This window comes from Adiantum capillus-veneris, chromosome 27, assembly GCF_014529385.1.
Source record: "Adiantum capillus-veneris isolate H3 chromosome 27, ASM1452938v2, whole genome shotgun sequence".
Taxonomy (NCBI): domain Eukaryota; kingdom Viridiplantae; phylum Streptophyta; class Polypodiopsida; order Polypodiales; family Pteridaceae; genus Adiantum; species Adiantum capillus-veneris.
In genome coordinates this window covers 14,514,015-14,526,476 of record NC_140957.1, presented here as the reverse complement: position 1 = coordinate 14,526,476, position 12,462 = coordinate 14,514,015, and positions in this window count along the sequence as shown.

Sequence of the window (12,462 nt, the reverse complement as noted above, 5' to 3'; positions counted from 1 at the left end):
CTTTGATAAAAAGACATGGGGCTGACGAGGGATCACTTCTTCAACTAGGTGTGCCTTGTCCATCACCTCAAATTGATCCTAGATAATCATTTAAGCCAATGGTCAACTCAACCCCTTTGCTCGTGCCAAAAGACGTCGTTATAGTTTTGTTGACATGCATGCATTGGTTGACCAAGTTGATGCCAAATACTTTCAAACACCATATTGAATTCTGCATCTTTGTTAATTAGTGCACTACACCTTAAACTAAAGCCATTCAAATGGTAAAGCATTTTTGTAATCCTCATGGAGGGTTTAAACGTGGTCATTGGGTGCACTCTCTGGAGAAGCCTTTGTGGAAGAAGTTAAAGTACCATTAAGCATCTTCACTTAAGTTGTGGAGGGGCTTCTATTTGATTGAACCATTGGATTTGGTGTAGTTGGCCCATTTTTTTCCCTATTCCTTAGCGACCTCAAGTTTTTGCTTGGTGGGTGCATTATGGGGCTCCCTTGGATTTGAAGAATTTGACATTGTTTGTTGCTTTGTAGGTGGTGTAGAGGTTGTTGAGGATTCTACACCCTTGGTGGTCATTGTCAATGACGCTTATTGTTGATTGTCTTCTAAGATGACCTGGCACATTGGGTGTGGATTGGGTGGTGTTGGTGCCCTTGCAATTGATGCTCTAGAGTCCATTGAGCTTGTTAGATATTATTGAGCTTCACATCTAGATGAATCCATAGGAAGCTTACATTTTGCATACACTTTCTTTGACTATCTTGGTGAATAAGACTTCACCATGGAGGGCGCAATAATGCTTGGATATGTGCTAGCACTAGGTGTAGCCATCAATGGGATTCCTTGAGTATAGTGAAGTTGGACTTCACCACCTCTAGCCTTTTCTACAATCTTAGACTTAACTCCATGACTTGGCATAGAGCTTTTGGATTAGATTTGTCTAACAATGTGGTTTTCTTTGGTGAAGACATGCTCTAAGGTGGCCCTTTTACTTCGTCATGTATATGCTTCTTCATTATACCACATGATTCTATGACATTTACAACTTTTTCTTTGCTGCCTTCTTGGGAATAAGGTTTTTTATGGGAGACTAGATGATATAGCAAAACATGGTTTGTGAATTTCAATCCACTCTTTGCCTTAGACTTATTTCCTCTTGCAAGTTACCTAGGGCTAGCACATAAAAACTGCCACCTGCAATGTAAGACCCAATGAAGGATGCAGTCTCTAGTTTTTTGATACATTTGTAGTGTAGACATGATTTCCGCACAAACACTTAGCATAAGAGTGAGAGAGGAAAATCTTGCACAAGAATGGCCTAAAATTCTAGCCCCCAAACTCCACAGAACCTCTTTAATTTTATCAGAAAACCTATTTTAGGTGCCAAGCATTTGAGTCTCCTCTTTACACTTTAGTTCAAGAGTGGTGGCTATCACTTCTTGCATGACCCTTTATAGGGTCAGTTCTCACTAAATATATACAATAAAACCTTGTTGGCAAAATAACTAAAACATCGTGCAAATAAACACCGTAATTAACCATTACATGCCAACTATCTCAATTGTAATGCTAACCACATACAATAGGAGGGTGTCCAAACTCATAACAGCTAACAAGGGATGAAGCTTTGTCTTGATTTTCTATTGTTTTTAAAGGTGTGCCTTGATTTTCTTCTTGTCGATGGTTGGCTTGCACCACTCCGTTTTTCTTTGTGTGCTCAAAAAGTTCAATTTGTGGCTTCACATCTTTAATTTTCTTAAGCTTGTTGGATAGATGCACCTATTGCATTGGTTTTTGATAGCATCAAACCTATAGGTTCTGGAGTTTCACCTTGATTTCCTAAAGTTCAATTCGTGGCTTCACACCCTTAATTTCCTTAAGCTTGTTGGATGGATGCACCTATTTCATTTATTCTTGATGCACCAAGTCTATAGGTTTTGAAGTTTCACCTTGATTCTTTAAAGCCTCGTAAGATGTACCTTCTTCACTTGTCACATAAGTTTTAGCACATTATTTAATTTCAATAGGTTGGGAGGAGAGAGAGAGAGAGAGAGAGAGAGAGAGAGAGAGAATAGACAAGAAGAAGAGTCTTAAGAGAATAATATAGAGACAGTGGGATAGAAGAGAATGTGATGGGAATGGGATGTTAGGAAATAGGGTGGTAGCTAAGTAGATATTAGAGTAGTTTACTTAATGGAGAGAGATAATCTTCTCACATGAGAGATTATAGAGTAGAGAGAGAGAGAGATAGCACACACGATATACGCGGTTCACCCAATATGGGTTACGTCCACGGAAAAGTAACCACTCAATGGCTGTAGTACTTCAAGCTAGAAGTAGGTTATAAAGGGATTATACCCTTAATGAAACTCCCGCCTTGTTTTACTCTCACCACTTACATGCACCTTGACTTCAGCTTCACAATGCATGTTGTGTTGTAGAAGAGGCCTCCTTCTATAGGCCAAAAGGGTTGCCCTAGAGGTAGCCGTGTGTAGCCGCCTTTGTGTAAACAAGTCCGAGTTGAATTCTCCCATGCATCCATGTGTGGCCGTCCTTGAGAATACAAGTCTGCCTAGAAATCGGCCATCGATCATTGAATGCGGCCACCGGCCAAAGACTTTTGGCCACTGGCCAACTGATTGGCTGTTTTTTGATCACTTTTCGATCGTCGTTCGACCATAAATATTCTGACGAAAAAGAGAATATTTCAATAAATTTTTGGTTTTCCGACGAGTGATTTTTCTTACACACGATGGCTTCTCATAATGGGGGGCTTATAAATGTGCATTTTTAAGACTAGAAGTTACAAGGGGTAAATCAGGTTCCATACTTAACAATCTTCCACTCAAAAACTGATCTCCACACCAAACGTGTGACTGCTTTTCATCTTGGCTTCTTATCCTTGTATGACGATTGAAGATGAGCAAAAGCTCAACTTCTCCTTGTTGACCACTTTTATAAACATGTCTGCAAGATTCTCACTTGTGTGCACCTTTCCTAGCTTTAGTTGTCCCTCTTCCAAAAGAGTATGTATGAAGTGCTATCTCAACTCAATGTGATTTGTCCTTGAGTGAAAGACTGAATTCTTCGCAAGATGAATGGCGCTTTGACTGTCACTATACAAGACACAATTGTCTTGCTTATATCCACCCAAGCTCCTCCAAGAATCTGTGAAGCCACAAATTTTCTTTGCTTGCCTCCGTCATTGCTACATACTTTGCTTCCGTGTATCTCTGTATCTTTGAAGACAACTTTCTGTATCTTTGAAGCCCAGCTTATTGCTGTGCCTCCAACTATGAAGACATAGCCAATAGTGCTCCTTCGAGTATCTTTGTCACCTGCCATATCTGTATCAACATACCCTTGCAACAAAATATCAGTGCCTCCAAAATACAAATCATTTGTTATTGTTCCTTTTAGATACCTAAGTATCCACTTCACAACTTACCAATTCTCTTTACCTAGATTATCCATGAACATATTCACAACTTCCACTACGTGTGAAATATACAGCCTTGTCCAGATCATAGAATATATTAGAGAACCTACCACTGCAGCATAAGGAACTTAGACATATAGGCTATCTCCTCTTATGTCTTTGAACACATATCCTTGGTTAGTTTAAAGTGACTAGCCAAAGGTGTAGAAACAAATTTTGCATCTTACATTGCAAATGTTTCTAGTACTTTCTTGATGTAATCCTCTTGAGATAGCTTTACTTTCTTCTTCGTCATGTCCCTTGATGTCTTCATATCAAGTATCCACTTTGCAGCACATAAATCTTTCATTGAAAAATATTTAGATAGCTCCTCTTTGTATCTTTGATATCCAGCATGTTAGCACTTGCAATCAGTATGTCATCATCATACAATATTAGGATGATGAACTTCCCATCTCCCAAATTCTTTGTGTAGACGCAGTGATCTGAGTTGCATCTTCTGAATCCGTGATCCAACATCCACTGATCGAACTTCAAGTACCATTGTCTTGATGCTTGTTTTAGACCATTCAAGCTCTTCTTTAATCTGCAAACCATTTTATTCTTACTCTTTCCTTCATATCCCTTTCGTTGAAGCATGTAAATTTTCTCCTCTAAGTCACCATGAAGGAACCCCGTATTTACATCCATTTGCTCAAGATTTAAATCATGAGCAGTCACAAGGCTTAGAACAAAGCCTAATTGAGTTCATTTTTACAACAAGAGAAAATATTTCATTGAGATCAATACCTTTCTTTTTAGAAAACCCTTTTACCACAAGCATAGACGTGTACCTTTTCTTTCCACCTTCTTCTTCGTTCAGCTTCTTGTACACCCATTTGTTTTACAGTGCCCGCTTACCTTTAGGCAACTCAACCGAATCCCATGTTTGATTGCAATGTAATGAGTCCATCTTCACTTGCATGCTCTTCAACTATTCTTCTTTTGATTCGTATTGCATAGCTTCTTCGTATGATTCTGGCTCTCCAGAATCTAAGACCAAGAGATGGATGAAGAAAGGAACAAACCTTTCTGGAGGTCTACTTGCTCTTGTAGATGTTTGGGGCATAGGTTGAGGCTCCTCATTCGGTTGACGTTATTGCACGTTGTCATCGTTTACACTCCTTGAGTCTTCACCGTCCTCAAGCTCCATGTACTCATCACCTGTATCTTTTGTTCGTTTTCTTTTTAAGTAATCTTTGTGCATATTTTGTTTGCTGAAAATTACATCCCTACTTCTAAAGATTTTACCATCTTCAGGATTCCATAGATCAAAGTTGACTTATGTTGATGTTAAAATCATTTTGGTGTTTTGCAACGGAACCACCCTCTACCATTTTAGATTGAACAAGCACTTCATGAGAAATACCTTATATGGATGCCGATGGTTTCTTGTAGAGGCCGTCAAGTGACTTCATCAAGTCCTCCGTGGTCTTCATCTCCAAAACGTTGAAGGCCACCATCAATGCCAAGCTTAACCGGATTGTTCCTAATGCCTTTCGATCATGGAATATCCATACTTCATGTGCCATTGTTGCGAGCTTCCTTATAAGACTGTGTAGTGGCAAATTAAGGTCCTTCTGGTAGAGATAGTCTTCAATCTGCGTCTTCCAATGTTGGTGGTTTATACTGTTGAACTTATCGATCTTGAGCTTACCTTCCTTCGCCATTACTCCCACTCAGTTCAATGAATCTTTTCCTTAAGATACTTTAGTTATGAGCAAACCTTGCTATGATACCAATTGTTAGAAAATAGGACATAGTTAAGTAGATATTAGAGTAGTTTACTTAATGGAGAGAGATAATCTTCACACATGAGAGAGAGAGAGAGAGAGAGAGAGAGAGAGAGAGAGAGAGAGAGAGAGAGAGAGAGAACACGATATACGTGGTTCACCCAATGTGGGACACACACACACACACACACACACACACACACACACACACAGAACATGATATACGTGGTTCACCCAATGTGGGACACGTCCACTGGAAAGAAGTCACTTAATGGATTTAGTATGTCAAACTAAAAGTAGGTTACAAAAGGATTATACCTTAATGAAACTCCCGCCTTCTTGCTAAAGATTCTGTTGATTCTTTAGCATCTTTCATAGGTTTTGGATTCGTTTCTTTTTTCGTTGGTTTTTCTATGATTTTTAGCTTTGGTTTTTGTGCTTCCAGTGTTGACTGTGTGATTCACACTAAGTTTTTATAAGCTTCAAGATTTGTGGCTTTCATATCAGGTGTTGGGTAGTTTTTCCATTTTGTTTTCAATGTTTGATGCACTTTCAATCTTGCTTGGAAAGCTTCCAAGGTTGCATTGATTGGTTTGTAAATTTTGTCTATTGTTTTGATATTGGTTTTGATTCTTTAAACTCCAATGACATTGACTGAGCTTTTTCCTCAACTCTTTTTTGAACTTTCTCTTCAATTTTCCTTCATTGTTTTTGCCTTTTGAGATTGTATCGTTTGCATCTTTCTCTCTTAGAGTCTCTTGAAGGCTTGTTGGGTGTATCTGACCCGCTTGCACTGTTTTGTCTATTTTTCTTGGTTTGTACCCTAGTAACTATCCGGATTGATTTAGTAGATTGACCATTAGATGAGATACTTTGCATGACTTACACTACATTTGTGGCTATTTTTCTTTTGTTAGCTGGATTTCTAGGGCAGTCATCCAAAAACTATCGACCTTTTCTACTGCATTGCATGCAATACTGCTCAATTGGTCTAGCATTCTTATTTGGCTCGGGACAATTATTTTTCTAATGGGCATCTGAACCACAATTATGGAAATTCCTTGTTCTTGGCTTAGGCATTGGTTTTGATCTTGCTCCTTGGTTTGCAATAAAGTAAATTGGTGTTGCCTTTGGAGGTGTCTGATAAACTTGTTCCACCATGGTAGGAGTTGACTGAGTGGACCACTGGTCCTCGACTCCTAAGGTTGACAAACTTGCTTCATTGTATGGTGCAACTGATACTAGAGCCTTCTCATCCACTTGCCCTTCAAGAAGCATGTACTTAAATGGCACAACATTGTTTCTTGGTAGATGTGGCTATTGACCTAATACCGCTTCCGATCTCTTTATAGCAATAGGCGATTTGTGTATCGGGACCATGTTAGGTGGATACCTATACATGGACTGTCTCTATTGCCTCATTGGCACATACGCGACTATTTTGTCATATTAGGCTTGTATTAGCCTGAAGCTTGCAAAATGTTCATATGGATCCCTTGATCCACTATATTTTTTGACCCTTTTTTGAAAATCAACTGGTCTAACCCTAGGGTTATGTTTAGCACATGTTCTCCTAGCCAGTGTTTTGCGTAGTAAGCCGTCAAACCAGTTTCTTGGTAGGTATGGCACATGTGGACCTCTTCTTGTCCTTGTATCACCCATTGTTTTTCAATTGATGGTAGTTTTTGCGTCTCTCCTCCAACTTCCATCATTGAGGTGGCTCCCTCAAGCCTTGCTTCCATGTTGATTGGCCATACTTCAAAAGGATCTTTCATTTGGTCCCAAATTTTGTTTTGTTTCAAGTCTCATATCCATGATGATTTCTTGGATTGAGTATCCATAGTAATTTGTTTGTTCTTACCTCCTTTGGAGTCATCATAACACATTTATTGCTCTAACAATCCCTAAAGGGATGGGCGAGAAGGTCTACTAGGCCTTTTTCCCTTATCTTGAAGGTGTACATGATTTCAAGGGTGTAAACTGCTCTGGTTTAGCATGAGATGTCCATATTAAGTCAGTAACATTATTGTCCTCCCAGCAATAAACTCCAAGTCGTGGAATATCAATAGGTATGTATTTAAGAGGTTTAGCATCTATTTGGTTGTACCCTTCTAATTCTAACACTGACAATCTCTCCTTGGTGGTAATGTCTAAAATCAAAATATCGGCTTCTAATCCCCATTTGTCCACAATGTTAGGGTTATTTATTTTGAGATATTGCACTCTATTTTGGCCTATAGAGAAGGTATCCTCCTTATTGGCTCTAACCTCCTCTTCAAACTCAATTGGCTCTAACCTCCTCTTCAAACTCAATTGTGTGATCATCAATCTTTACCACATACTCTTCATTAGGATCCATATAAATCTTTATTGGCTCTAACTTCCTCTTCAAACTCAATTGGCTCTAACCTCCTCTTCAAACTCAATTGTGTGATCACCAATCTTTACCACATACTCTTCATTAGGATCCATATAAATCTTTATTCCCTGAGAGTTTTTGTATCTAGCAGCTTTAGTTGCAAATTTAATGGTCACGTAGGTCAAATGATGTCCAAATTACTTGAAACTTCTTCCAAGAATCGTATTGCTACCCTAGACCCAATCCCCTTTGGAAAAACTTACAAAAGTTCAATTTTTAGGGCAAGAGATATTAAGCGCGCTTATTATCTCCAGGGTCAAAATGAAGCAATTTTTCAACTTTTTGGCTTATACTGAATGTGCACACTCTAATTAAGTCACAAATCAAGTTTCATGAAGTTTAGTTTAGTTTTGAATTTTCTAAGCCAAATTTTGTGTCTAGAGTCTGGTTTTAGTGATTTCTAAGCCTATTTGACGACCTGCAAGTCCAATTGCTTCCAAGCTTGAATTAGAGCCTCCTTAGACTCCTATGGAGTTGAGGAATGATTAAAGTTTTTCTTTGTTAGCAAAGAGCGCTTAATATCTTGATGGTGATTTTTGCAACTTTTGTCACATTTTTCACTTTCTATAATTTTAACAAGGTGTTTAAAGACCTGTCAAGAAGTTTTGTCAAGTTCTATTCAATATCAAGTGCTCTTATCCCCAATTGTGTGTCTGTTCAAAGAGAAGGTTGTTTTGGCCCAATTTTACCTCTTCAAATTGAGTTAGAATCACTTGTGCCTTCACAAAAGTGTTAACATATCACCCAAGCAAGTTGTTCATGTGAAAAAAGTTTATTTTCAGTCTGAAAAAAATTGCTTAATATCTACATGACAAATTTTGTACTTTCTTGGGAGTTTGATGGCAATCATGTCCTTTACAAGCCTATGAAAACACTTTTAGCCAATAAGGCTCACTTTTGCATGCATTTATCACTGGGGAGATAATAAGTTGATTTTTGGCCAAACTTTGAAAATTTTCTTGAAAGTTGATTTTTGAATTACTTATGGATTGCTATAGACTTTCCAAGGCTAGTGATGACCAAAAATGCGATTTTGAAGCTTTGAATTCATCTTATCAGTCCCGTTCCTAAAAACTCTGAATTTTTTCACAAGCAAATTCATTGATGTCAATTTAGAGAGAGATGGATTGCTAACCTTCCTCGATTCCTACCTACCCTACTCCTAATATTTGCCAAAAGATAGTGAAAAGTGTCTACCAACACTGGTTCTTATTTATTTTTTGCTTGAAAAGTGAGTGAATCCTTAGACTCTGGCATAATCTAAGCTATAAACCACTAGAAACGACCTAATCTAAGCCTAAAGATCCTCGGTGAGTACAACTACTCCCGAGACACCTCTACACAGTTGAAGTAGACACACCTCAATCGTGCGATTTCTAAAAGTTTGTTCAAGTACTCCAGGAAAACCTAGAGGACTTTCTTGGAAAATTCTACTTAAGCACTGAGGTTTTTTCTAGTTTAGGTCACCTTCATCCCTAGCAACGACGCCAAAATTTGGGGCTCGCCGAATTCCAAGCCTCACTATCTTATGTTACTGACAGTGAGAACCACAAACATAAATTTCATACCGTGGGATAGAGTCAACTTGACTAGTACATGAAGGCTACAAGAGATTTTCAATCTCTTGGAAAACATTCTCAATCCCTATCTACACTCTACTACATGTCAGACAATAGAAGCTAACTACTATGCCACAAAAAAATCTCATTAGTTTACCAAGAAAACGAAATCCAAACAAGAAAAAACTTATAGGACATGACTAAGTGACTAACCTCTAGGCGGCATAGGTAGAGGTATGACTCAAGGACCAAAGTGAGCTGCTAGAGAAGTTGAAGGCCAACCCCACATTTCTCACTCTCTAGGGGTCAAATCCAGCTTACTAGTGCATGGAAAAGAGGAACAAGGACCTAAAAGACCGAGCTAAAGCTGGAGCAAATGCAAAGCCGAGAGCTGTCCCTCTATTTCATGAACAAAAAAGACACATATTAGAAGCATATTGCCACTTTGCAAGTAGCTTTGATGGAAGCTCAAGAGCAATTGAAGGGCAAACAAAAGTTCCACGAAGAGGTTATTCTTTAGTCACAACCAATAGAAGCAAAAGCCTTGCAATTATTACAATATGAAGAGGAGACCGAGTCTACCACCACACTTCCAGAGTCCGCCCCCATTGAACTTCAGGTAGAGCAAGGATCCTTAGACAACTTCAATGGAGAATCTAAAAAGGCTTTGAAGGTGAACATCTAGCAAGAGACAAATGATATATGGAAGGAAGCAATGGCCTAAGAACAATGTATACTACATTCTGCCAGTCACCTACCTGACTTCCCAACAAATCATAGACACATGGCATCATCAATTGCTTCCTTATCCTCTGTTACCATATACATGTGGTAGTGATGTGTGTGAACACACTAGGACCACCGGGGCATTTTTTCCCTCTTTAGGAGGTTTTTTCCCCCGAGCATTGTATATACGCCAATCACTCTAGGGCTATCTATCTTTCCATTGCATACTAAGTAACACACTCTCTGTTGTGTGTCTTGAGCTTCCTTCGTCTTCTCCAAGCTGTGTGTGTTTCTCTGCAACCCTAATTCCAACAATTGGTATCAGAGCAGGTTGCGTCCTCCCGAGCTTAGTCGCCAGCTGCTCTAGCACACGCCTGCTCACTCTCTCCGACCTCAGTGAGGTTTGGCAAGCGTTCACAGGTTGACAAAAATTTTGGGAGTGCTCGTGGAGCTCAGTCTGCTCAGATTTTTGATTTGGGCTCATTTTGGTCGCCGTTTCCACTATAGGCAGTACTGCACAAGCAATTTCATCATTTTGTGCAAAATTTCTGTCAGTGCCGTTTCTTGCATAACAGGTGCCTCATAGTCTTCTACGGTTTGTGCTATATAGCACGTGTTGTTCCCGCTCCATTTCTCCTATTTTCGGGTAGTTTTTACATCAGGTGCAGCATTTACCATGGCTGACAACAACACAGATGTGTTCAAGATGTTTGCTGTTGAGGATAGGTTGGATGGGGACAACTACCCCATGTGGGCTTATATGATGCAACATGTTCTTGTGTCAAAGGGCGTCTGGAACATTGTGCAAGTCATTAATGTACGTCCTGGTTCTGAGGATGTAGGCGATGTTGAGGATGTTGCAGTTCTTGCTGCTATTAGAGTTGTTTTGCCTACGGCAGAACAAGCTCGTTGGGATGTAAAGGATGTGCAGGCTCATGCATTGATTGCATTTTTTGTGAAGCGCACCATTGTTCCTCACGTTCGTTCAACAAAATCTACAAAATAGGCTTGGGATATTCTAGCAGGTCTTTATGCAAGCCGCAATGAGGCTAAAATTGCTTTGCTACGTAAAGAGATGGAGTCGAAGATTATGCATGAGGAAGATGATATGGAAACTTTCCTTGCTAGTGTCAAGGATATCAATGAGCAACTTATTTCTACAGGTGAAGTCATTCCAGACAGTTCCCTTGTGCAGACTGTTCTTGATGCCTTACCAGATTCCTACCAGACTTTTGCTAGTACTTGGAGACTGATGACCCAAGGAAATCCTGAAGTTGTGAAGTTTGATGCATTATGCACATTGCTGTTGCAAGAGTCACTTTCCAAAAAAAACAGAACTAGCCAGTGTGCAGTTGAACATGCTTTTATTGCTTCTCAAAGAAAGGGTGGTAACAACAATGCGGCAACTTCTTATGGTTCTGCTGCAAGTGGCAAAACTTCTGTTCCTAATGCTTCTACTGGCAGCAATTCATCTGGAAATTCTGGTGATAAGGGCAAAAAGAAGATGCGTTGCCATTATTGTAAAGCTAATGATCACTTGATCAAGTCGTGTCCTAAGTTGAAGGCCAAAGAGGCTAAGAAGAAAGAGAGTGGTTCCACTGCAAATGCTGGTTCCACTACAAATGCAGCCATTGTTGAGTCTTCTGTGAAAGGAGACTGTGTTGCTGATGTTGATGCAGAATGGGCTTTTAGCGCAGAGTGGTTCCACTACAAATGCAACCATTGTTGAGTCTTCTGTGAAAGGAGACTGTGTTGCTGATGTTGATGCAGAATGGGCTTTTAGCGCAGAGTGCACTTACAATCTTGCTGTCCATGATGCATGCTTGTCAGTTTTGCTGCAGATTCACATGTGTGGTATTTCGACAGTGGTGCTACAAAGCATATTACCTCACATCGTGAATTGTTTACCTCTCTCGAGTCTGTCCCTCATGGGAATTCAGTCACTTGTGCCAACAATGCCTCTTATCCGGTTCAGGGAGTTGGAAAGATTGTGCTTACTACTGCAAATGGCAGTTCTTCACACTTGTTGATGCACTTGTACCTGGGATCAAGAAGAATCTCTTGTCTGTATCCGCACTCGCTAGACTTGGACTTGTAGTCAAATTTGTGGATGACAGATGTACAGTTCATGATCTCAGTTTTGGTGATGAAATTGTTGCATCTGGCCTTTTGTGCCATGGGCTGTATAAGCTCACTTTGTATGACAAGTGTGGAAAAAATTTTGCAAATGTTGTTGCAGATTCAAGGGCTATTTCAGATGCAAAACTTTGGCATGCACGTTTTGGTCATCTGAATTTTGCCAGTTTGCTGCGTTTGCAGAAATCTGGTATGGTTGCTTCTTTGCCGCCTCTTGAAGCAGCTGTCAAACATGTTTGTGAAGGTTGTATTTTGGGTAAGATGCAGCGTTCTAAGTTTCCAAAGGATGGTTCAGTTCGGGCCACATGCAGGTTGCAGCTTGTGCATAGTGATGTTTGTGGGCCCATGCAAACTCCATCCTTGGGCAATTACCTTTACTTCGTGACTTTCATTGATGATTACACTAGGCATGCATG